The sequence below is a fragment of the Panthera tigris genome, chromosome C1, assembly GCF_018350195.1.
Source record: "Panthera tigris isolate Pti1 chromosome C1, P.tigris_Pti1_mat1.1, whole genome shotgun sequence".
In the NCBI taxonomy this organism is placed as follows: Eukaryota; Metazoa; Chordata; class Mammalia; order Carnivora; family Felidae; genus Panthera; species Panthera tigris.
The window spans coordinates 26016949-26040595 of NC_056667.1; positions in this window are offsets into that span (position 1 = coordinate 26016949).

The following is a 23647-nucleotide window of genomic DNA, read 5'->3' on the forward strand; positions in this document are numbered from 1 at the left end:
TCTTCTACTCAAGCTTCTGCCTCCATTTCCTTCTTTCTCCCACAGTTACTACCGAGCTGGGAGACTTGTCCTAAATTCCAGCCTGCTCAGCTCAACCCTAACACACTGCTCAGGCCTTTCTAGGACCCTGCCCTGCCCCCTTTTCTCAATGGCTCCTCTTAACAGACTACTTTACCAGTGTCACAGGATGTGAGGTTGGGTCCCCCAAAATCAGACCCTGAAGATCCATGTGAAAGTGATTTATTATCAAGGGTTTCCAGGAAAATCTAGCAGGCTAGTGGGAAAGTGGGGCAAATGAAGAAAGAATCCAGGCAAGGTGTGACCTCAAGCAAAATTCTATTTAGGGTAACAGGCTTAATTCTGTAAGGGGGTCTGAAGACAACCCAAGTCACACCTCAGAGCTGCCCTAATCAGGAGCTAGGGAGCTAGTGTTTATAGCCTTCTGGGTGTCTGTGTGCACAGGCAAATGAACTCCTGTGTCCCACAACAGCCCTTTAACAAAGAGACACAGGAGCTGGATGGGAACAAACACACCCTGGCCTGGGTGCATTGAAATGGTGCAAGGATCTGGGGAGCTGAGGCAGAGCTGTGAGGGCATGTGCCTCACACACTCCGGATGTTACCCATCATTAGCTGTAGCTTCTCTGCTGTGATCTACAGTCTTGATGATTGACTTCCTTTGGTATGAAGGTGAGCAGACTCTGTTTACTGCCTACTCAATATACATTCTTTCTTTCCTCCTTGCCCACTGAACTCTGATTTTGTTCAGAACAACAATGTGCCCAGTCTTTGGAGATGATCTCTAATTAGTCTCCAATCCAAATGTGACAATACTAGTCCTAGCTTTCCTGGCAATTAGCCCTGGCCTTTGGACTTATTTGGGTTGTGAAATAATAAAAAACAAATATATAGTGGTCTCTGTCCCTGGTTTCTGGCACAGGAGCTCCTAAATCCCTTGGAATTCCCTGGGTTATAGGAGCCTCTTTTGTTCTAATGAGGTGACTCTTGGTGGGCTTCCACATGCGGGCCAGTCACCAGAAAGATCAAGTCATGATTAGAAGCTTGAAACTTACAGCTCCACCCCCATCTTCTGGGAAAGAGAGAGGGTTAGAGATTAAGTTGACGATTGATCATGCCTAAATGATGAAGCTTCCATAAAACCCCTAACATATGGGTTTTGGAGATCTTCCAGGTTGGGAACACATTCATGTGCTGGGAGAGCAGTGTACTTCAACTCCATGGAGACATAAGCTCCTATATTCAGGAGCCTTCTGCACCTGGCCCTATATGTTTCTTCATCTAGCTGCTCTCTTGTACCTTTATTATATCCTTTATTTTATAATAAACTGGTAAATGTGAGTGTTTCCCTGAGTTCTATGAGCCATTCTAGCAAATTATCAAACTGAAGGAGGGAGTCATGGGGACCCTGACTTACGACTGGTTGGTTAGAAGTACAGATGCCAACCTGGGACTTAGAATTGGCATATAAAATAGTAGGGAAGAGTCTTGTGGGACAGACTTTAACCTGTGGCATCTGATGCTACCTCCATATAGATAGTGTCAGAATTGAGTTAAATTGTAGACACTTAGCTAGTTTTGGGGAATTATTGATGTATAGAGAGAGCCCCTGGGCATTTGGTAAGCAATAGTGAAGTGTGGTAGTAGTGTGACAGTATAGGAGAAACATAGGAGTGAATTTTTCTTGTACAAAGGCCAACTGGACCTGCATGGAAGTCTGTTGAATGGTTCTAGGAAGACTTCTACTTCCTGATAAAAGGGGAAAGGCAGGTTGACACAGTCTCTCCCTTTTCCCCCTTCATCCTTATTCTTGACTTGAGCATGGGTGCCATGTCCAGAGCTGTAGCAGCCATCTTGTAATCATAAAGCAAAATGCAAAGATAAAGACCAAGAGCGTTTCAAAGACCAAAAGCATTTCTGACATCATCCAACTATTAAGCTATTTCCAGAAGTTTTTTACCTCTAGGCTCCTTGTGGTGTGAGAAAAACAAACTCCTGTTTGTTTAAACCACTTTAAACCAATTTTTCTGTTGCTTGAAGCTGAATTCCTCCTCCTAAGCAGGGGCCTGTGGGAGTCCAGCCTGACTTCTCCATGCCTCTATCAGTACCACATAAAGGATGGATGGTGACCTCTTTGGGATGCCCGTCCCAGAGCACAGCCACCTGCTCAATCCTGGTCCCATCTGGTCCTATCTCCTTCCTGTTCTGGGTAAATCATAAAAATGCAAATCTCTTGCAATCAGTCATGAATGAGGAATAGTCAAGGTGGACCAACAGAGTTAGGAAGCAGAGCTTGGCAAGACTTTCTGAGGAATAGACAGGGAGAAATTCTTCTGTTTTTAGACCTGTAGGCAAAGACAGAGCCGACATAGACACTCCAGAACTATGACAATAATATTGATTTAAAGATACAACTATATATCCAACTGTCATTTATTGAGCATCCACTATATACTTGGTGTTTTATACTCACTATATCATTTGCACAACCACTTGGTGATGTGATTACGATCTCATCCATGTTTCATATGAGAATCCTGAGACTCAGAGAGGTGAGGTAACTCACTTAAGCTCATTTAGTTAGAAAGAGCCTAAGTCCAGGGGTACCTGAGTGGCTCAGTCAGTTAAGCATCCAACTCTTGATTTTATCTCAGATCATGATCTGAGTTCCAGTTCGAGACTCACATCAGGCTCCATGCTGACAGTGTGGAGCCTACTTGGGATTCTCTCTCCCAAGGGGGACATCCCAAGGGGGTATCCAACCCTAGCCTTGTGTGCAGTTTACTTCACATCTTCCAGGATCCACTGGACATCCTTCTACAGCCCTGAAATGACAGCCAGTTCTGATGACGACCAGTTCAGATGCCCCATGTCAGCACCAGCCTTTAGTCTTGGCTCTCAGAACTGCCACTCCTCACAAAACAAATGTTCCTCTAAAGTGTGCCCAAGCCAGTCCTTGGCAAGCCATTCACCTGAGGAATTCTGAGTCCTCCCACCCACTGGCATTCTTGGGCAAGCTTCCTGGGAATGAGTGAACCCTGCCCCCCTTCTATGTCTGGCTTGTATGTCTCTGAGGGCATATTTATTAGATTAGTCCAACTGAGAGCAAGGTCAGTTTGGATTTGCTCAGACCAAGAGCTCTGGAGATTCCCTTCCTGGTTGGTAGTACTTTTAGGTCTCCCAGATCCGTTTACCTGTTCATTCATCTCTCCCTAAACTGCTGAAAGTGCTATAGCTAATGGCTTATAACTGTGACCTTCTCTGCATATAGCATCTGTGGCTGATAGGAACTTCCTGGTCAGGAGAAGCCTGGGATGTTACACTCCCTCCTCCAAGGGTGTCCAATGACTTAATTGGCTGACATGAGGACACAAATACCTGGCCCCTTTGTCTCACTGAATGACCACTCTGTGATGTGACACTCCAGAGTACCCTTTGGGTCAAGCAAGGTTAAACTTTCCCTGAGGCGACAGACTTTCTTGGCTCTTTCCCATTCCCTATCCTGCTTCCCTCCTTTGTTTACAGGATTTCCTAAAGAGACCTCTCTCAACAAATGAGAGATTTTGCATCCGAATCTCTCAGGCTCTATTTCTAGGGAGTCAGACCCAAGACAGACACTGTACTAAAACCATGTTTTGCAAATGTCATTAAGCCCTGGGTGCCATTCAGGGACTAGCACTTGAGATCCATTTGAATTTCCTGGCCAGACAATCCCCTAACCTCACAGCATTGTCGTCTGTGGCTATGCACCTCATAGATGGAAACCTTTCTCCCCTCAAGGCTCTATCTCCTCCTGCCCTCACATCCCCACACTGCTCTCTGCTCCTTCACCCCTGATCCAGCCTCACCACTTCCACCCTGCCAGTCCTTCCCAGTCTGTTTCCCAAACAGACTTCCCTGCATAGTTGGACATTTTCCCGAATAGTCCTTGCACTCCCCACCTTAACAGAGAATGAAATCTCCCCAGAGGACACTGCCGCCTTTGCAATCCTCTCAAGTGGAGACTGCTCATTCTGCTTAGGTACAAAAACTCAGGTCAGCATTCTCCTCGCTCCTCATGACCACTTCCAAGCCGTTACGCCTCCACCCTCCTATTAGAGTGCGTCTCCTTTGTTTCTCACGCCATCTGGCTATATCATTAAAACTGGCCAATTGCATATCCTTTGACACAGCAATTCCCCTTCATACAAAAATATTAGTGCAAGATGAAAGGATATATGTAAGAACAATTGTAATGGCACTGTTTGAAACTGTTTTTAAAAAAGGAAATTGGAAATAATCTAAATACCCATCAACAGGAAGCTGACAAAAAGATTGTAGTGCTATTGCACAGAGGGCCACCACACCCCTATTAGAAAGAAGCATAGGATTTTTGTCCCAATGTGGGGAGACGCACATGACATGTAATGGTATGTCGAGCAGAAAAACGATAGCAAATATAGTACAATCTCATTTTGATAAAGGAAAATAATGCATATGTTTTTAAGATTAGAAGGGTTATCTTAGGGTGAATGACCCTTGGTTAGCAATGTCCCTGCAGTTGCTGTTATGGTTATGGCCAAGGAAGTGCTCAAAAGAGCCACACAATCTTTGGAGTCATAAAGTGAGAGCAGAAGCCACGTAGCTCTTGGTATGATATACTGATGCTTGCTTCGATCTCCTAGCTGGGGTCTAATAGGTGGTGGTGATATTTGATGGCTCTGAAAGCCCCATTCATTAAGCTTTTTAAAAAAATACTCCTCAAAGTTGTATATATGATGAATCCCTGTCTCACCACTCCAGATGGGAGAGATCCAAGTGGGACTTCTACCGTGAGTGCCAAAATGTTGTCATGAAATTCAAGCTTCATTTCTTTCTCTTCCTATATAAACATCCCCTTCCCAAATATGAATCAAATCAGTCTAGCATCATCTCTTCCCTTCCTATTTCTTGTCAGTAGGGCATTGGTGGAAGTGTGTAGGGTAGACATCCATGGGGAGAATGTTAATTTAGAGGGCCAGGGGGGAGAATTTTTACTTTGCATTGATTACTTTTGTAATGTTTGAATTTGCCGCTGGAGTATGTATTATCTTTGTAACAACAAATAAAGATTAAAAATGAATTTAAAAACTACTGCCTGAACCATTATGTCCACAGTACATTTACCTGAAGAGAAAGCCCTGATGAAGAGAGTCTCATCAAGTGTAGTGCTTAAGAACAGGAACTCAAGAACTTTGTTTCCTGGTTCTAAGTCCACCTCTTAGTAGCAGTGTGACCTCAGGTAAGTTACTGCAGACCGCACAATTTGTGCCCTGCACAACTCCAAGGGGCACCATTCACATAGACCACAAGGAGAATGACACTTGGATGTGTGTGATGCAGTGGCACAGGAAAGCCCTGCCTCTCTGTGTATCGGCCTCCTCATCTGTGAAATGAGAATGACAGTACCCACCTTCTAGGCTTATTCTGAGTATTTGGTGAATAACCCATGTGAAGTACATGAAACAGTGGCACTGGAACATTGTAAATATACAGTGAGTGTTAGTTGTCATTACTATTACCATCTCCATCACCACCATCACCATCATGATGATCATCAAGATAAGTCCAGGAAAGGGGTCTGTGTCCCTAGGTCCCAATTCAATCTCTTGGGCACAAACTACTAGCCAAGCTGTCACTCTGTTCAGAAGAAAGACCCTTCCCTTTCCCCAGGAAGGAAGTACTGATTGTCTAATGTCTGTGCTAGAGAACTCTTGTTGAAGGCCTGCAGGCAATGGTGGCTACAGAGATGATGCAAATCTGGAAAGTTCCCTGAAATTGCTACAAGCCAGGAAGGAACTCTCCATGGTCCTGGTTTTATGAAGTCCACACTGATGGCTGTCTCCATCCTGCTATGTTCTGATTATTGGCTTTGCCACGGGCAACCTCATCAAGATGCCCTTCTTTTTAAGACTTTGCCTGAACTCTGATAACATGTTGCCCTTATTAGAAATATTTTCACTTTAAAGGAAGCTTAATCCAAATTAAAATAAAATATCTCTGATGGTGGAATTTATAGAACTTTTACAGACAAAAGGGAGAATTTTGGACTGAAGGGGCTTCCAAAAAGTCCACCCTACAGGTGGCTATTTCCAGCTAACCACGAGAAACGTGTGTCTCTGTTATTCTTGCAAAAGTCTTCCTTGTGGTCTTGTAAGTATGTCACCTTGAGTCATATATTCAGGAGCAGAGAGGAAGGAGATATGCACATATAGCAGAGCCTGTGCAGAGAAGGTGATGGTACCAAATCACATTCCAGAATGAAGCTAATGGGAATAAGAGGCAGAACCCTAACCTTACACCCTGAACTAATACAGAGGGAGGGAGTAGTAGGTTGTAGGGAAACTTGGAGTTGCCCCACACATTGATTTCTGGATCTGGCTGGTTACAGAGGAGACTTAAGGAAAATACAAGAAGCCAAAGTTGTAGGCAGTCCTTAGATCTCAGGCTAGGAGTTGGATGTGACCATCAGATTATCCTGACCCTGGTTGGGGGCTGGAGTGGAGGTTTGGGACAGGGAGAAATCTGCCCCAGGTCATAACCCTACAATAGCTTCAACTGGCCAGCCCTGTAGGTCTGAGATTTGTCTCCCTAGGGATGAGCTGACATGCTTTATATCACCTCCCTCACACCCTTTCACTCACTCATTCCCTCCTTCATTTCCCCATCCTTCTCCAGTGCCTGTGCCTTCACTCAACACATCTCTCCTATCCGCTACTCCAGCTGTCAGACTCCTGGGTCACCAACCACTCCTCCCATATTCCTTCCTAGTACAGGCAGACAACTAATTAGAAATGTTCTGTGACTGGAGACTCCTCCATCATCTTCTGTAATATCACTGTGTCTAGAATTATTCCATGCCTTGTATAGGTGCTATGCCTAATCTTTATAGCAAGTCAATGAAGTTTCTTGTTTTAAGACTAAAGGAATGGAGGCTTAATTCTCTTCATCTGTAAAGTGGGAAATATAAGACCTACTTTGTTTGACTACTGTGAGGCTTGGAGATCATATTAGTTTTGTGCACAATATAAGACAAGGTGCTCCACACACTTAGTCTTTGCACCATATCCAACTCTATTTCTAGAACATAAGCTCCTCAAGGGTCTGTAACAGTGCATTTCTTAGTTTTAAACTCACTTTACTTAAGGGAAGCTTTGCTTTTGAATAGGGTCCTCTAACAAGCTGTGGGTGGAGACCAGCAATTCATAGAATAAGTCTCTTTTGAGATAACTTCTTTGTTATGATCTCCCAGTTTAATGTGCCAACTTATTGGGATAGAATGAGAATCATAATTATCATCATGATAATAATTATTATTTATTGAGCATCAGCTATAAGCCTGGAACTGTGCTGTGCATTTTACAAGCATGGTGATATTTAATTCAAGCAATGTTGGAGCCAGCCCAAGTTCAAGGTTGCAGAATAGAGAAAAGAGGTTACATCTGCATACCCCTAACGTCTTCCTTATACTCAGAAATTTATCGACCCCTATCTCCAGGCTCCATTACTCTTGAGGTGCATTCCTGAAATACCTTAACCATCCTGACTTTCTTGGCAGCTTAATTGCCCGACAACTTATTTGGAGCCTGCAGAAAACTCAGATCTCCAAGTGCTTCTGCCTCCCTCCCCTTCTTTTCCCAGAATCTCTAGCATTGAGTCTGAAACACACTATCAAACTCTTAATTAGATATTGACATCTAGAAATCTATAATAATACTAATAGCAGTAACTGCTTATTGAGCCCTTACTAACTATATTAGCTCATTTGGCATCGTAGCCACTCTGAGTTAGTACTATTACAATTCCCATTTTACAGATGTGCAAATGGGAGGTTAAGCCATTTCATCGAGGGTCACCCAAATAATAAATGGCAGAGTTGACAGTTGAACTTATATGTGCCTCACTTCATGAACTAAACTCCATACCCTGACACATGAGTTATCCTACCTTTCATATACCCAAGATTACTGTCCCCAAAAGAACAGAATTTCTTCAAGCACATGAGCTTTCCCATGGAGGTAGTCTAAGGTAGAGGAAAATGTGTGCATTTTCCTTTTGAAGACAGCCATGAGCTTGAAACATAGCCTACCAGTTACTGACTAAGAAATATGTCTAGAGAAGACAGATATGGACCATGAATTAAGGTCACATCAAAGAAATAAGGATGAGATATAAGAAACTGGGCTATGATGGTTGAAAGTTTGTATCCCCAGGTAAGAATGTCTGCAAGTAAATTCTCTGTTCAGAGGCTGGACAAATTATAGTAAACATTACTAGAACTTCTACAGATCTGATTCTTTTCTTCTTCCTGGGAAGCTTTGAAGTTAGGTGATGCCATGTGACTAATTCTGGTAGAGATTGTAAACAGAAATAATGTGTGCCACTTTGGGGGAAATGTAGTTAAAACTCCTAAAGGACTCTCTAGCCCTCTCCCCTGCCATGGAAAACATGTGTTGAGATGCCAGAGTCACTGATGGAAGGCCATCAGATCCTGAATCAGTCCTTGGAAGGAATGGCCCTGGAGGGCCCCTAAACCTGCTGCAGACTTTGCATGAGTAAAAAACAAATCTTTGATGTGTTAAGACACTGATATTTTGAGGTAATTTTTACTGCAGCATAACCTAATTTATTCTGATTAATGCTACTGTATAACTCATATACTCACCTGGCCTGATGATTAAAGGGTTGAGAGAAGAATGGCCAGGCAAAGGCCAGTAACTGGCAATTGACTGAGTGGGAAAGATAAGGTGTGGTCAGATTTCAAGCATAGGGACTGAATATCAAATCCTCTTGAGCAAAGAAGGAACAGTCAGGAATGAGCACCAAGAGAAAGTGCCACGTTTCCCCAAAGGGCCAAAGCCAAATACAAATCACAAAGGAAGAGGATTGGTTTTGTATTCACTGCACCCTCTTCTCAAGGTCCTATGCAAGAAGGTGCAGTTGCCTCAGCATTCGGCTTCCCTGTAATATAGTGAGCTCTTGGGAGAATGGTACCAATTCTTGTCCAGATTGGAGATCCCCCTCAGTACTTTGCTGCCTTCATCGTGTCTCTTGAGTTGGGTGGAATTCAAAAGCTTCCTGAGTTATCAAAGAAAAAGGTGCATCTTGCTTGAACTAATTCTGATTTCTTCCCTGAGTTTCCTTCCTGTAGTGCTTGAGGTTGACCTAGACATTTTCTATAGCACAAATTATTTATTCATGACATTATTTGACTAATATCCACCATCCATTTCACATTTAACCCCGTGAGGGCAGCTCTATGTCCTGAAGATTTCTGGATCCCACCATGGGATCTGGTCCATGGTAGGTGCTCCATAACAGTGTTGAATGAGTGAGTAAACAGCTGTGTGTGTGAATTCAAGGTGGGATAGTTTTGCTTCTTGCCACCTGGGTCTGTCTCCTGGATCTTTGTTTTCCAGCCTTGCTCTTTGCCAGGTCATCAACAAAAGTCATCTAATTCTGACCCTCTTTGTCCTTAAGTCTGCTGACCTCTTTGAATTCTGAATAAAGCTCTTCATTTAAAACTTCTTTGGCTTTTCAGGACAGGAGCAGAGAGAAATGGGCCCTTCATTTAGCTGATTGAACCAACAAAGGAGAAGTTTGAGACAGAAAATGAATATAGATCCAGCTGCAGCAATTAGAGGGGAAATCGATAGAACATCATCAAGAGCATCAGACGCGTGTAAGTCAGCGTCTCCAGGGATGGGTTGGTGGAGCAGTGTTCATTTCATTTTTGTTTTCCTAACTTAATCCCCAGCAAGTGAAGAGGGATAGGTGTGGTGGATGGGGCGGAGGTGGGAGGTGCAGGGGAGGGGAGAAGATGGGCAGGACCAAGGAAAGAGGAACAGGGATCCCTTCTCTTCCCGCTACCACCCCTGCCCATGGTGTGCAAGCCAATGGTAGCAAACTGAACCTCTCACACTGCACTGCTTTGAGATTCAAGCAGGTCTGGGTTTGAATTTCTGACCACCATGTGTTACTAGCAAGTTGTACATGGGAAGGTTATAGCGCCCCCCTGAGCCACACTGTACTCACCTGTAAAATGGGCCTTGTGAGTCCTGCGACACTCAGTTGTCATAAGGAGTAAACAAAAAAAATGTATGCAAAGGCCTGACAGAATGCTGCTAGTGTTTAGTAGATGTTGGTTTCTCTAATGCTCCCTTGCTCAGTACGTGACCCAGTCAAGGTACCTTTCTACCTTTTCAGCTTCTTTACCTCATATGAGGCTCTTAGCCTTTGTTGGGACACACATATCTTTGAGTCTTTAATAAAATGTAGAGGTTAAAGGCATAGATTTGAGATCAGAAAAATCTGGGTTCAAATACCCTTTCATTTCTTGCTGGCTGTGTGATCTTGAGTATGTTACACAACCTCTCTGTGCCTTAGTTTCTTCGTGAATAAAATGAGGAAAAAAATAGTACCCATCTTGTAGGGTGTGATAAGGATTAAATCACTAAATATGTCTGAGCTTTGAAGAGTGCCTGGGATACAGTAAGTTTGAGTAGATGTTTGTGGTTGTTAATAAAAGCAATGGAAGCCTCTCTAGTAAAATTCACACAAGCACGCACATGTGTGTAATCTTGTGAAGCCAATTCCCAATTCTTGTTTAGTGATTTTTGCAGGGTAGAGTCCAGCCTGGCATTCACTACTGTGCATCACCTGGCCCCTCATCTACAGAATCATAGCTGTAGGTTTATGGAGGTCCCATCTTCTCCTCTGCAAGAGGGAGCTTCCAAACTCTCCCACTGAAAATCAAAGCCATGGTTTTCAGCTCTGTCCACTTGAAAGCCTCAATGAGAGCTCTGCCTGGCAGTAATTTAGGGCAGAGACTCTACTTGGGCTTGAGAGAGGGGCCAGCAGTCCAACCCCAAATTTTCAGAAGCCCAATGGACTTTGGGCTGAGTCAAGGTCAACACCCAAAGTGTTGGTCCTAGAAGCAGGAATAAGGCAGCTGTTGGTGGCCCTGATCATGCCAGGCTGAGAATGTACTATGTGGGCCCATAGGACCCACATAGCAGCTCAAAGCACAGGGAAATGAGGCAAGTCTGGAGAGAGGCATGGAGGCATCTTGGTGGAGGGGAGGCAAGACCCCAGCCAACAGATCTGCCATGATTCAGGAGTTAGAGGCAGAAGGAAACACCAGGGACTGGATCAGAAGCCTGTCAGTAGAAACCAAGCACACACCCAAGACAAAGAGGCTGTGCTTGGGACTTGTGAGACCTATCTCCAATCCATGTGGCAGGCACGACTCCCTCTCAGGAGCCTCTGACCCCAAAGGGCTCCTACCCCACTAGTGGAAACAACTCCAAAAGACTGACCCATCTTCTCCAGATGCCCATGGAGATGCTACTCAGGGCTGCTGCTCCTCTAAGCCAGAGATCGTTGGGAAAGCCTGTGGCAGCCTGTGGGGTCAGGAGGACTCACAGCACAGAGTTGGTCTCTCAGATGTCACTATGCAAATTGGCTGGTAAGCAGGGGAAAATCTGGTTCCACCAGATGAAGCTGCCACCCTCCTCCCAACGGGCAGGCAAACCAGCTACTGGGATGGGCCATCCATGGGGAACTTTAGCTTGGATTTGTTATGTAGGGGGCAATGGAGAAGCAGGAAATGCCTGCATTGTCTGGGAGGTCCTATCCTACAGGGGGGCAGACAGTGATGTAGCTCCTGCATGAGGCAATGTCATGCACCTCATTAACCACAGATTCCAACATTTTTCCTTGGAGATAGTGGAGTGGGAAGAAGAAAAGACTTGAGCATCCACTAGGCCTGGGTTGAATCCCTGCTCTGTCACTTGTTAGTTGTGAGACTTTGGACAAGGGCCTTTATTTCTCTGGCCCTCAGGTGTTTTGTTTTGTTTTTTATCTGTAAAATGGAGAAGAATCATATCAACTCTAACAAGGATCCAATCTTGAGTCTAAATGAAATTCAGGTGTATGTGAAGTGAGCTTACCAGAAACTGGTTGGCATAAGAATTAATGTAACATCTCATCCAATCAGCCAGTCAGCCAGCCACCTTTCCACCCATCCATCCACCCAAGCTTAGCTACAGTTTCACCCTCTGTTCCAGTAGTAAAGCTGGATCAATACAGTGTGTATTTGAGGCCTCAGGAGTTATGTGGCTGTGCCTTCAATCCAAGATTAACACAAAATCTCTTTGTGTAGAGCAATCAATTCTCTCTACCATGAGACTGATGTAGAGTCCCTAGACTGAGACTTAGGCAAAGAGTGAGAGGAAGGACAGGCATGGGGAAGAGAACCAAGGTGGAAAGTGGCCTCCATAGAGCCACAACCTCTGTTCACAATCAGGTTGCCCTGGTGACAAGGGCATTCTGCTGGTTCCCACAGGAGCAAGGAGTAGGGCTTGCCTTTTTATATGTAGTAAACTTCACATGAGAGGGGAGGGGTAGAGGCAGGGTTGATAATTATGCCACTCACTCATACCTTTATTCAACTCATTATCTGTCCTATTCAGATCACAGAGATACTTGGGACTCATCCCTGCCCTCAAACCACCAATGGTCTTATACCACCAATCACTTCACACTGGGCATCTTCTGTGGAACTCAGGTGAGTGTCTCTTTGGCTATCAGTCCTCAGCTTCAAACATAAGACAGGTAGCAATGTGACTCACCTTGAAATTAGGGGTCCATTACTGATAGTCAACACTATATATGAGTTTTGCTAATTCTATCAAATCTGATTATTTTGTTCATGACATTTTATTGTCTAAATACAAAAGTAGTTCTTGATTAATTCAGAAGATTTAGACAACACATAGCAAAACACAAGGAAAATAAAAATCAGTAATTCACCATCAAGTAAAACATAAATATTTGGAAAGTACATGTTTCTAGATACACACACACACACAGGCACACAACATTTATGGAGTTATCTATATTGTTTTGTAGCCTGCTTTTCTCACTCATCCATATGTTGCAAACATGTCACTAAGTATTCTTCTATAACTTCAGTTTAATGGTTCCATAGTATCCCATAGTATGGATATTCCATAAATTGTTTAACCAACTGCCTATGGTTGAATATGCAGATTGTTTCCAGGTTTCATTAATGTAAATAATTCTTTATCGAATATACTTACACATTAATAGTTGCACATATATTTGCTTTAATCATTTAGATAAATTCATAGGAATACAATTACTAAGTCAAATACCTATATGCACATTTTTAAGGCTTTTGATAGGTATTATCAAATTGCCCTCTGAAAAGTTTGTACCAAACTACACTCCCTCCAGCAGTGTACAAGAATGCCCAATTTCCCATACTCATTGTGGAATTAATTTGCATATCTTTCGTCCCCAGTGAGGCTGAATGTTTTCTTCTATGTTTATTGTCTATTTGTAATTTTTCTTTAGTGAATTGTCTACTTATGTCAATTACCCATTTTTATGGGGGTGCTTATCTTTTCCATTTTGACTTCTGAGAGCGTAACCTATAGATCAGCCTTTTGTCTATAATATATGTTTATTACATTTTCCCCCACTGTGTCATTTCCTTTTAATTTTGCTTATGATGATTTTGACCCAGTGAAGATTTTTCTATTTAAGTAATCAAATTCATCAATCTTTTCCTTTATTGTTTTTGTTTGGAAACGCTTGAATGCTTGGTAATGCTTAGAAAGGCCCAAACACCCTAAGTTTATAAAAACATTCCTCTGGAATGTTTCTCTAACATTTTTCATGGTTTCAATTCTTTTATATTTAACTCTTTAACCTCTGAATTTTATTTTGTTGTATGTTACACAGTAATTGCTGTAACTTAAACTTTTTTCCCAAATAGTGAACAAACCCTCCCAGAGCCATGTCATCCTTTCTTTATTAATCTGAAGCACATCTATGCAATTTAAATGATACCTGACAGCTCTGGAGGGAACAGTGATTCCTCTGAAGGGAGTAATAGATGGAAGAGAAGATGGGAACAGGATGCTTTCATCTTTGTCTCAATTGGGTCCTGCGTGTCCATCATTATTTATCCAAGAATGTTTGCAAAATACCTACAATGTGCATTCTGGAAGGTGTTGGGAATAGAGGGAGAGTAAGAGCATTTCTGCTCAGCGCTTTCCAATATCTACATCAGATGTGTAGTGGATGCTGTGGTGTGCCACCCAAAGCCCCCTGTAGGATTAAGTCACTTATTCCCCCAAGAGGTCAGGAATGTTGGCAGTGGATGGCTCAAACATCAGAGGTTTCAGAGGTGTCCTCCTTCCTTCAAAGGGTGCTGCCTCATCCAAGGTGATATGCCTTCTCCAGGGACAGCCTATATCCCATAACTGATCTGTGAGTAGGGTCAAAGACCCAATCCCCTTGCCTTAATTCTGGCCAACTTAGAAGGGCCACTCTAGTTTCGAAGTGCCCTGTAGTATCTGCTGAGATCTCAGACACAACTACCACACCTCAACTCAAACTTCCCTTCTGTCTAATCCTGTCTCCCTCATTCATTCCCTTCAGGGGTTCCTGACAGCACACCCTCCCATGCCCCCATTCCTACACAATAGATTTCCTGTGTGCAAGTCTCTATCTCCCAAGACAGGTATAAGGTCCTGGATTTTGCTTGGCTGAAAACAATGGATGGATGCAAGGTGACTCCTGGGGCCACAACATGCTGGCATGAATGAGGCTCAGTGAGGCAGGCTTGGTGCCATCTTCTTTACCTTTCTCACAAGAACTTTAATTCAGACAGTGTATATTTCTCAAATTACAGGATGCGCTCCGAGCAAGAGAAGGACTTTTTGTATCAAAAGGATGAGCTTTAGTTTTAGAAACAGAATTATGTTTTCCAAATTCCTCTCTTAGATAAACTTATACCAATTAGGCCCGCGCTCAAGGACAACATGCTAATAAATGCCACAATTTAATTGGCTTGTTCTCACCAAACCTACCTGGTGGTGCTTCATTTCCTTGATCTGAACAAAACTGGGCCCTTGTACTTTGGACTTTAAGCATAACTAGCTTCTTCTCATAAGAATATTTACATAATTGCTTCCATTTATTGGCTGATTTTGGGCACGCACATCTGTGTTAGTGTCTATGAAGTGTGTGTGCGTGTGTGTGTGTGTGTGTGTGTTTATGGGAGGCATAAAGCTTGACACTGAGGACTGGATTTCTTTTCAGATCAATCACCGCAAAGGAGACAGATGTACAGCAGCTCCTCCTGAGATGTCTATATCTAATCACATATTTTGCTTTTTTCACTTTTGGCTGCAGCAAACTCAACTCAACAGCTCCAGACAATAAGAAGATTTATTATCTTATATTACAACCAGTCCAGAGGTAGGGCAGCTCCCAGGTTGATTAATTCAGCGGCCCATAGATGTCATCAAGGACCCAGGCTCCTTTTATACTTTCTGTCTGCTATCCAAAATATCTTTGCTTTGTCTTAAGTCTGGTTCTCCCCGAAGCCTCAGCCATTTCCATGCCTCCCATCTAGACCTGCTGACATTGAGAAAAAGACAATACCTTCTTTTCCATGGGTGTGATTTCAGGAGTAAATGAATCTCTCTCAGAAGCTCTTTTGCAGACTTCCCTTACACTTTACTGTCCAAAACTGATTCCCAGTCCCTGGAAGTGGAAATGGGAATAGCCAAGACTGGTTTAGACTCATTAGGACTTACAGCCAAGGCTTCTCCTCCGAGGGACAGGGCAACACAAGGAAGGTAGATTTAGAACAAACTAAGGGTTCCATTGGGGAGGAGCAAGGCAGAGGTGGTAATGGATACTGGGGGTAGGCAACAATTATGTCCTCCATACTTACCAACTCATGTGACAAAGTGGGAGCAAGAATGTTTTGCTTTGAGAAAGAGCTTGGGAGAAGTGCCAGGCAGGGAGGAAGATGAGAGGAGAGGAAGAGCCTCACACTCACAGGTGTGCAGGGACGTAGATTCCCTTGTGCCCAGTGAACAGCACTCACTGCTGGTCTGCTCCTCAGTAGCTGGCATCCAAGCCCTGTTTGGCATCAAACCTTGACCACATTCCCCTCTGCCTCCTTTCTTAAAGATTCTCCTATAATTGAGCAATCACAGAGAAGGGGCCAGCGGGGACCAAGATAAAGAGAGCCCTAAACAGCGGGGTTCTCTCTGAGCTGTCCACAGATCTTCAAAAGCCTTGGGTCTATCACACAAGGCCCCAATCCTTTGGACAGATCTTTAGCATAATCTTTAGACTGTAAAGGTTAGAGCAAATATTAGTAGGGATAAAAGACATCCAAAAGAGGAGGAAGAGGTCACTACAATCAAACACTGAGCTACTATGTTTGTCCCTTGCCTCTTGGCCCAGACAAATGACATGCTAAGGCATTTAAAAACACTTGCAAAGCCAATAATTGCCCAACTGTGATTTGTTGATCTTTGAGAAATCATGAAAGTCTGGTAGCCACTGAAAGCCTGGAAACAGGCAAACGTCATTCATATTTTCAAAGCCTTGGAAAGGATGAGTTCTCTAAACCATTGTCTGCACCCAGGAAAGCATATCCAGTGCTGGTAGGGGCTGGACGCTGAGTGCCCCGATGAGGACTCAAGGCTCCTGTCAGGCTGCACAAGCACATTTAGAACAAGTCATGTCATACTGACCTGATTTCGTTCTTTGTCAGGGACACTTGAGGATGAGAGCAGGGACATGTGGTAGACATGAGGTCAGGCCGTGGCTGCCCCAGCTGTGCCCAGCTACACAAAACAGAATGTCTCTCAAGCCAATCTCGCTCTATCTCAGTGGTGAATTAGGTGATGCAGAAACATCTGTCTGCTTCAGGCATTTGCCTCCTGCTGGGATATCCCAGCACTACTCACTAAAAACACCAAACAAACCAACAGAGCTCCTGAGCCCAGCAGTCATGCATTCACCTATTGTCCTCTTCAGTTACTCACTCATCTATCCCTCTGCCAGACATTTATGTGTGCTCACCAAGTGAAAGGGTGATGCCAGCGTTAGAGACACAGTGAGAATAAAACAGACACAGTCCATGCCAGCATGGCACTTACAGTCCAATGGGACCTTATAGGAGGGCCGCCGAATCCACCCCCTTGCATTTGGACAAGAAGAGTTCTTCTCAAACTTTGAAATACATACATCTTGTTAAAAATGCACATCTGATTGAGTAGATATGGGATGGACCTGAGATTCTGCATATCTGATAAACTTCCAGGGGGAGCTCATGCTGTTCATTATCAGACACACTAATTTTCACTAGTAGTGAAAAACTAGCACACCTCATATGGCAGGATGCTAATTCTCTGTCCTAAGAAGATAAAATCCCTGCCATCTGGGCAGAAGTCTTGTATCAGATGAGCTCCACTCTCCTCCAAGTCCAGGACTTCTTCCTACTACTGACATCACTCCAGCCAACTTAAGCTTGTTTCCTGGAGGTTCCTTTGTATACACATAGACTCTCTGAGTGCCAAGGAAAATGGAGAGAGATGATCCACATATAATCAATTCTACCAATTCCCACAATCTCTTCCCCTCCTGAAGCTGATCATCACCATCACCATTATTTTTATCACCATTATTACCAAAATCAATCGTGCTCATAATGGCAAACACTGATGAGACACTTAATATTGACCAGGCATTGGTCTTAGCATGTTACACATTTAAATCTCACAAGCCTATGAGGTAGGTCCTGCTAATAGGTAGGTACATGTTAATACTCCCATTTTCCTGACTGGGGAACATAGGCACAGAGTAGGTAAGTAACTTGCTCAAGTTCAGAAAGCAAGCATAAAAACCAGGCTTCCTGGCTCCAGGGTCCATGATTTCAGTCATTTTGTACTACATTTTACCAGAAAGGCTAAAGACTTTGTATTCCTCCATTGTGAATTCCAATGGAAAGTGCCAAAGCCAAAAGGGGGAGAGCCTCTGATCCCTCTGACAGGTCTCTGCGGTGATGTAGTTTAGGAGGAGGAGGAAAAGGAGGCTGAGAACAGGCAGAGAAAAACAGAGTTAGAATGCACTGGCGGGATAGACTTGAAGTCTTGGTGAGATTAGATCTCCCTGTTAAATTGCCTGTAACTTGTGGGTGGACTTGGGGAGCCAAGGAGAGGCAGAGGTTTGGAGGCAGGATGTGGCTGTTCTTGCATAAAGATCAGGCACCAAAGAAGACCATTTTCCTGCCTCTCACAGCAGAGGCTGGAAAGCGATACAATCTGGGCATGCAGACCATGGGTACCTAGGGGTCCAGATGGGGAGTTCCCTTTCTGACTCAGTGCAGGAACAGCCCCCTAAGGGTGCCCTGTGACTAGTCTGCCTGAAAAGGTACCCCAAGGAAGGCAGCCACATATCACTTTGTTCTCTACTCCATTTTCTCCATCCCAACCTTTTTCAGTATAAAAATGATGATGCCCTGAAGGTACAGGGGACACAGGAGATGAAAACCCCATGAAAAATGAAAAAAAAATCATTTAAAATATATTAAAGAGGCAGCTTGTTTACATTATTATTGTCCCCAAACAATTTCATAAGCTTAAACTGACTTCTAAATTTAGCCTTGGGTTTCCCAAACCCACTTTGATCCATTGGAGTAATTGACAATTACATGGAAACAAACTTCACTCTAAATGCACTACCCCTAGCTGAAGCCTCAGGAAGATCAGGCTGATAAAAGACCCATTCAATCATCCAGACCTCAGTCTGGTGCTGGATGACAGGTGAGCACAGTGGGGTGGGCCATCTGAGCCCTGGCTATTGTTGGGTTACATGATTTGGAGTGAGCCCAGTACAACCCCCAGGCTTCTTTGACATGAATGTCCAGCTCTTACTTATTCTATGCCAGGAAAGAAGATCATTTCAGGGTCAAAAGAGCCATGACTTTTCTTTCCTCTTATAATTTTTCATGTAACCCAGTTGGTGACTTCATTATTCTGGAACTCCCTTGTCCACTCTTGCAAAATGGGGGACAAAATTGATCCTGGAGTAAGGTGAAAAAAGTCTTGGATTGTCAAGACACTCAGGGTCTCCTAGTTAAGCCATTCTATACTAGGTTAACTTGAGCCAGTGGTGTCCCCTCTCCTGATACTTGCATCCTAATCTGTAAAATAAGGGAATTGGGCTAAACAGTTTCCAAACACACTCACCTTCAATAAATGAGTGAGTATCTTGAGTGGCAAAAACTTAGGATGGGGGTGGAAGGTGGCCAGAGGTCAAATGGTGATGGGGTTTGGGCTGCTGGGATATAGACTGTGCAACTGTCCTGGAGAGCAATGTGGTGGGACCATGTCGACTAAGAAAGCATATACTCTATGACTCCACGATTCCCCAGAAAAATTCTCACATCAGTCCACAGGGGACGTGCACAGGAATGCACATAGCAGCAAGGCTTGTGGGAGAGGAGTAAGAGGTCAGCTAGGTGTTCTTAAAAAGCATTGGAAGCAATGAAACCAGGTGCATGCATGACAGAGTGGAGAAAAGTTGACCCAGTGCTGAGTGAAAAGACAGGAAATATAAAAAGACCTTTAGCACAGTACCACTTCTGTAAATTAAAACAATCCTTATTTTCCAAGGATGCATAGGAATTCAAGAATACACACAAAATGTATTCATGCAGTTGCCTTTAATAAGGAGAGGATTAGTGAGAGAGGAGCACGCATAAATAAATGAAATCAAGAGTGGTCTTACATAGATCATGACATTAGCATCCCACAGAGCAAGGAGTGTATGTGATAACTTGACCTCTTGTATCTGAGATCCAAAAAAGATCCCCAAACAAAACAAAACAAAAAGCCCACTCTAATAATGAAAAGTATTCCTCACTTTATTCATGTAGGGGATAGGAAACAATTTTTTGGTTTTTTGTTCTATGTTTTAGGTTTTTTAAGCAGAAGGGGATGATAAAATTTTGTTTGGGATTTAAAATGACTTCTCAGGTAGCTCTGGGGAGCTCTCTTCCCAATAAATTGGGGAGAGAATATCTGGGGTTGGTGAGACCAGTGAGGAGGCTGCAGCCAAGTCTGGGAGTAAATGGTATGATTGAATGAAGGTCATGGCTGGGTGGGGTAGAAGAGGGGGAGATGCAGGTGAGCCTTTGAGGAAGGGATGAGCTTGTGAGCTGGTGGGTCACAGGGGAGGCTAGCTCTGGTGTAAGGAACAGTATGGACCCATCCAGAATCAGGGGCAGAGGTGGTACAAAGAGCAGAGCCTCAATAGCCCAAACTCTTTGGAAGAGCTCAATGGGAGCTCCAGAGCCAAGAGGGTGTTCCCCAGAGGCAGTGCAAAGAGATGCCCTCAAATAGGATAGGTGAAGCTGAGAAATAGGGCTAAGTACAGCATGGGGGGTAGAAGGGACACAGATGTGGTGCAGCTGGCTCACATTGGCTCAGGTATTTTGCAAGCCATTGACAGTGTGAAATTGGCCATGGTGGGAGTATTTACACAGCAGAAACCAGCAAATGCTACCAGAGTTCTTTCCTTTTCCCCAGAGAGCTGGTTAACCAGCACCCTACTGGGGGCTGGTGAGAGAGAGGCTGATCTCAGACTCTTTCCCCCAGCATACTTCACCCACATGTGGAGGCCACAGCCTGTGGGAGGGGGGCGAGATGGACAGGCCTGGGAAGAGCTCTCCACGGCAGTGAGATGGGCACAAACAGGGCAGGCAGGGCAGACGTCTCCCTCCTGCTGGAGCTGCAATGGGGACTGGAGGAGAAGCTGAAGCACCTCACCTCATGCCCATTGGCCAATTTAAAATCTTGGGGTAGGGTAGGTGGCACCAGTCAAATGGACATAGATGTAACTTTTATTTTGTCATGTGATGGACAGTTATTAGTACTTCATTGTCGCAGAATATGTAGAACCATGACTTCTGCTTTGCAATTTCTACAGCCTTTCCTGTACTCGGGGAAATTTTTATTTTTCAAACACTCAAAAATGGCTCCCTTTTGGGAACTTGGGAGTGAAAGGAACATAGGCCCCTTTCTCCATCTCAAGTATTGTCTATAGTGACAATGATTATAATGGCATTTTATAAATGTTTCCCATGTACCAGGCACCATGCTAAATACTTCACATGCATTTTACCCTGTGAAAATTGCTATTATTTTTTAAAAACTATCTTTAATTTTAATATACCATAACATGATAATTAGAAACAGACACAACATTCAAACAAGATGAAAATACCTGAAAATATTAACAGTAGTTATATCTAGATAGTGAAAGTAAGGCTGGCTTTGTTTTTTTCTTTCTTTTTCCCCACAGTTTTATTGAGAAATAATTGACATTTATCACTGTATGAGTGTAAGACCTATGCCACAATGGTTTGATTTACATGTATTGTGAAATGATGACCACAATGGGTTCAGCTACCATGCATCTTCTCATGTAGATACAATAAAAAAGAAAAAAAAGGAAAAAAAAACTTTTTTAGGGAGGGGAGGGTGGGTGATGGGTATTGAGGAGGGCACCTTTTGGGATGAACACTGGGTGTTGTATGGAAACCAATTTGACAATAAACTTCATATTTTGAAAAAAAAAACTTTTTTCCTTTTGATGAGAACAATACTAGTTCTCCCAATCTATAAAAGTTAAAAGCCTTTCTATTTGTGTCTTCTTCAATTTTTTTCCTTCATCAATGTCTTGTAGGTTTCAGAATAGAGATCTTTCTCCTCCTTCCATAAATTTATTTCTAAGTATTTAATTGGTTTTGATGCTATTGTAAATGGAATCAATTTCTTCCTTTTTCAGAAAATTCATTGTTCATGTAGAGAAATGCTACTGATTTTTTATGATAATTTTGTATCCTGTAATTTTACTGAATTCATTGATTAAGCTTAAAAGTTTTTTTGGTTGGGTCTTTAAGATTTTTCTCTATGAAATCATGTCCTCTGCAAATAGACAATTTTCTTCCTTTCCAGTTCTGATAGTTTTTTTTCTTGTCTGATTGTTCTAGCTAGGACTTCCAGTACTATGTTGAATAGGAGTGGTAGAAGTGGGCACCGTTGTTCTGAATCTCAGAGGAAACGGTTTTGACTTTCCACCATTAAGTACGACGTTAGCTGTGGGTTTGTCATATATGGCCTCTACTATGTTGAAATATGTTCCTTGTATGCCTGATTTGTTAAGAGTTTTTATTATGAATGGATGTTGAATTTTGTCAAGTGCTTTTACTGCATCATGATTGAGATGATCATGATTCTTTTCTTTCATTCTGATGTAATGTATCTCATTGATTGATCCACCTATATTGAACCATCCTTGAATCTGAGGGATAAATCTCACTTGATCATGGTGAATATTTTTAATGTGCTGATGAATTCAGGTTGCTAGTATTTTATTGAGAAATTTGCAACTATATTCATCAGGGATATTGGCCTCTAGTTTTCTTCTCTAGTAGCACCATTTTCTGGTTTTGGTATTAGGATAACAGTGGACTCATAAAATGAGTTTGGGAGTGTTCCCTTTTCTTCAATTTTTTGGAAGAGTTTATGAAGGATTGGTGTTAGTTCTTCTTTAAATGTTTGCTAAAATTCATCAGTGAAGCCAACTGGTCCTGAGCTTTTCTTCAGTGCAAGATATTTGATTACTGATTCAATTCTTACTAGTAATTGGTCTACTCAGAGTTTCTATTTCTTCATAATTCAGTCTTGGTAAGTTGCATGTTTCTAAGATTTTTTTCCATTTCTTCTAGGCTGTTCAGTTTGTTGGCATATAGTTGTTCATAGTAGACTCATGATTCTTTTAATTTCTGTGGTATCCATTGTAATTTTTTTTTCATTTATAATTTTGTTCATTTGGATCCTTTATCTTTTTTTCCTAGGTTAGTCTAGCTAGGGGTTTTTCATTTCTGTTTTCTTTTCAAAGAGCCAATTCTTTATTTGGTTAATTTTTTTCTATTGTTTTTGTCTCTATTTCATTTATTTCTACTCTAATCTTTATTATTTCTTTTCTTCTGCTAACTTTGGGCTCAGTTTGTTCTTTTTCTAGTCCCTTCAGGTGTAGAGTTAGGTTGGTTTCTTTGAGATCTTTCTTGATTCTTAATACAGGCTTTTATTGCTATGAACTTCCCTCTTACAGCTGCTTTTGCTACATCCTGCAAGTTCTAGGATGTTGTGTTTCCACTTTTGTCCATCTCAAGAAATCTTTATTTCCCTTTTAATTTCTTCTATGTTCCACTGGTTGTTCAGGAGAGTATTTTTTAAAAATTTATATGTGTTGATAAATATTCCAGTTTTCCTCTTGCTATTGATGTCTAGTTCCACTCCATTGTGGTTAGAGAAGATTGGTATGATTTCAATCTTTTTTAATTTACTAAGGCTTTTTTCACCTAGTATACAGTCTATCCTAGAAAATGTTCCATATTTGCTTGAGAAGAATGTATATTCTGCTGTTGTTGGATAGAGTATTCCATATATGTCTGTTAGATCCATTTGGTTTATAGTGTTCACATCTGCTGTTTTCTTATTGATTCTCTGTCTGGGTGATCTATCCATTGTTGAGAGTAGGATATTAAAGTCCCCAACTATTATTGTATTACTGTATATTTCTCCTTTTAGCTCAGTTAGTGTTTGCTTTATATATTTAGGTGTTCCACTGTTGGGCACATAAATATTTATAATTGCTATATCTTCATGATGTATTGCACCTTTATCTTACATAATGACTTTCT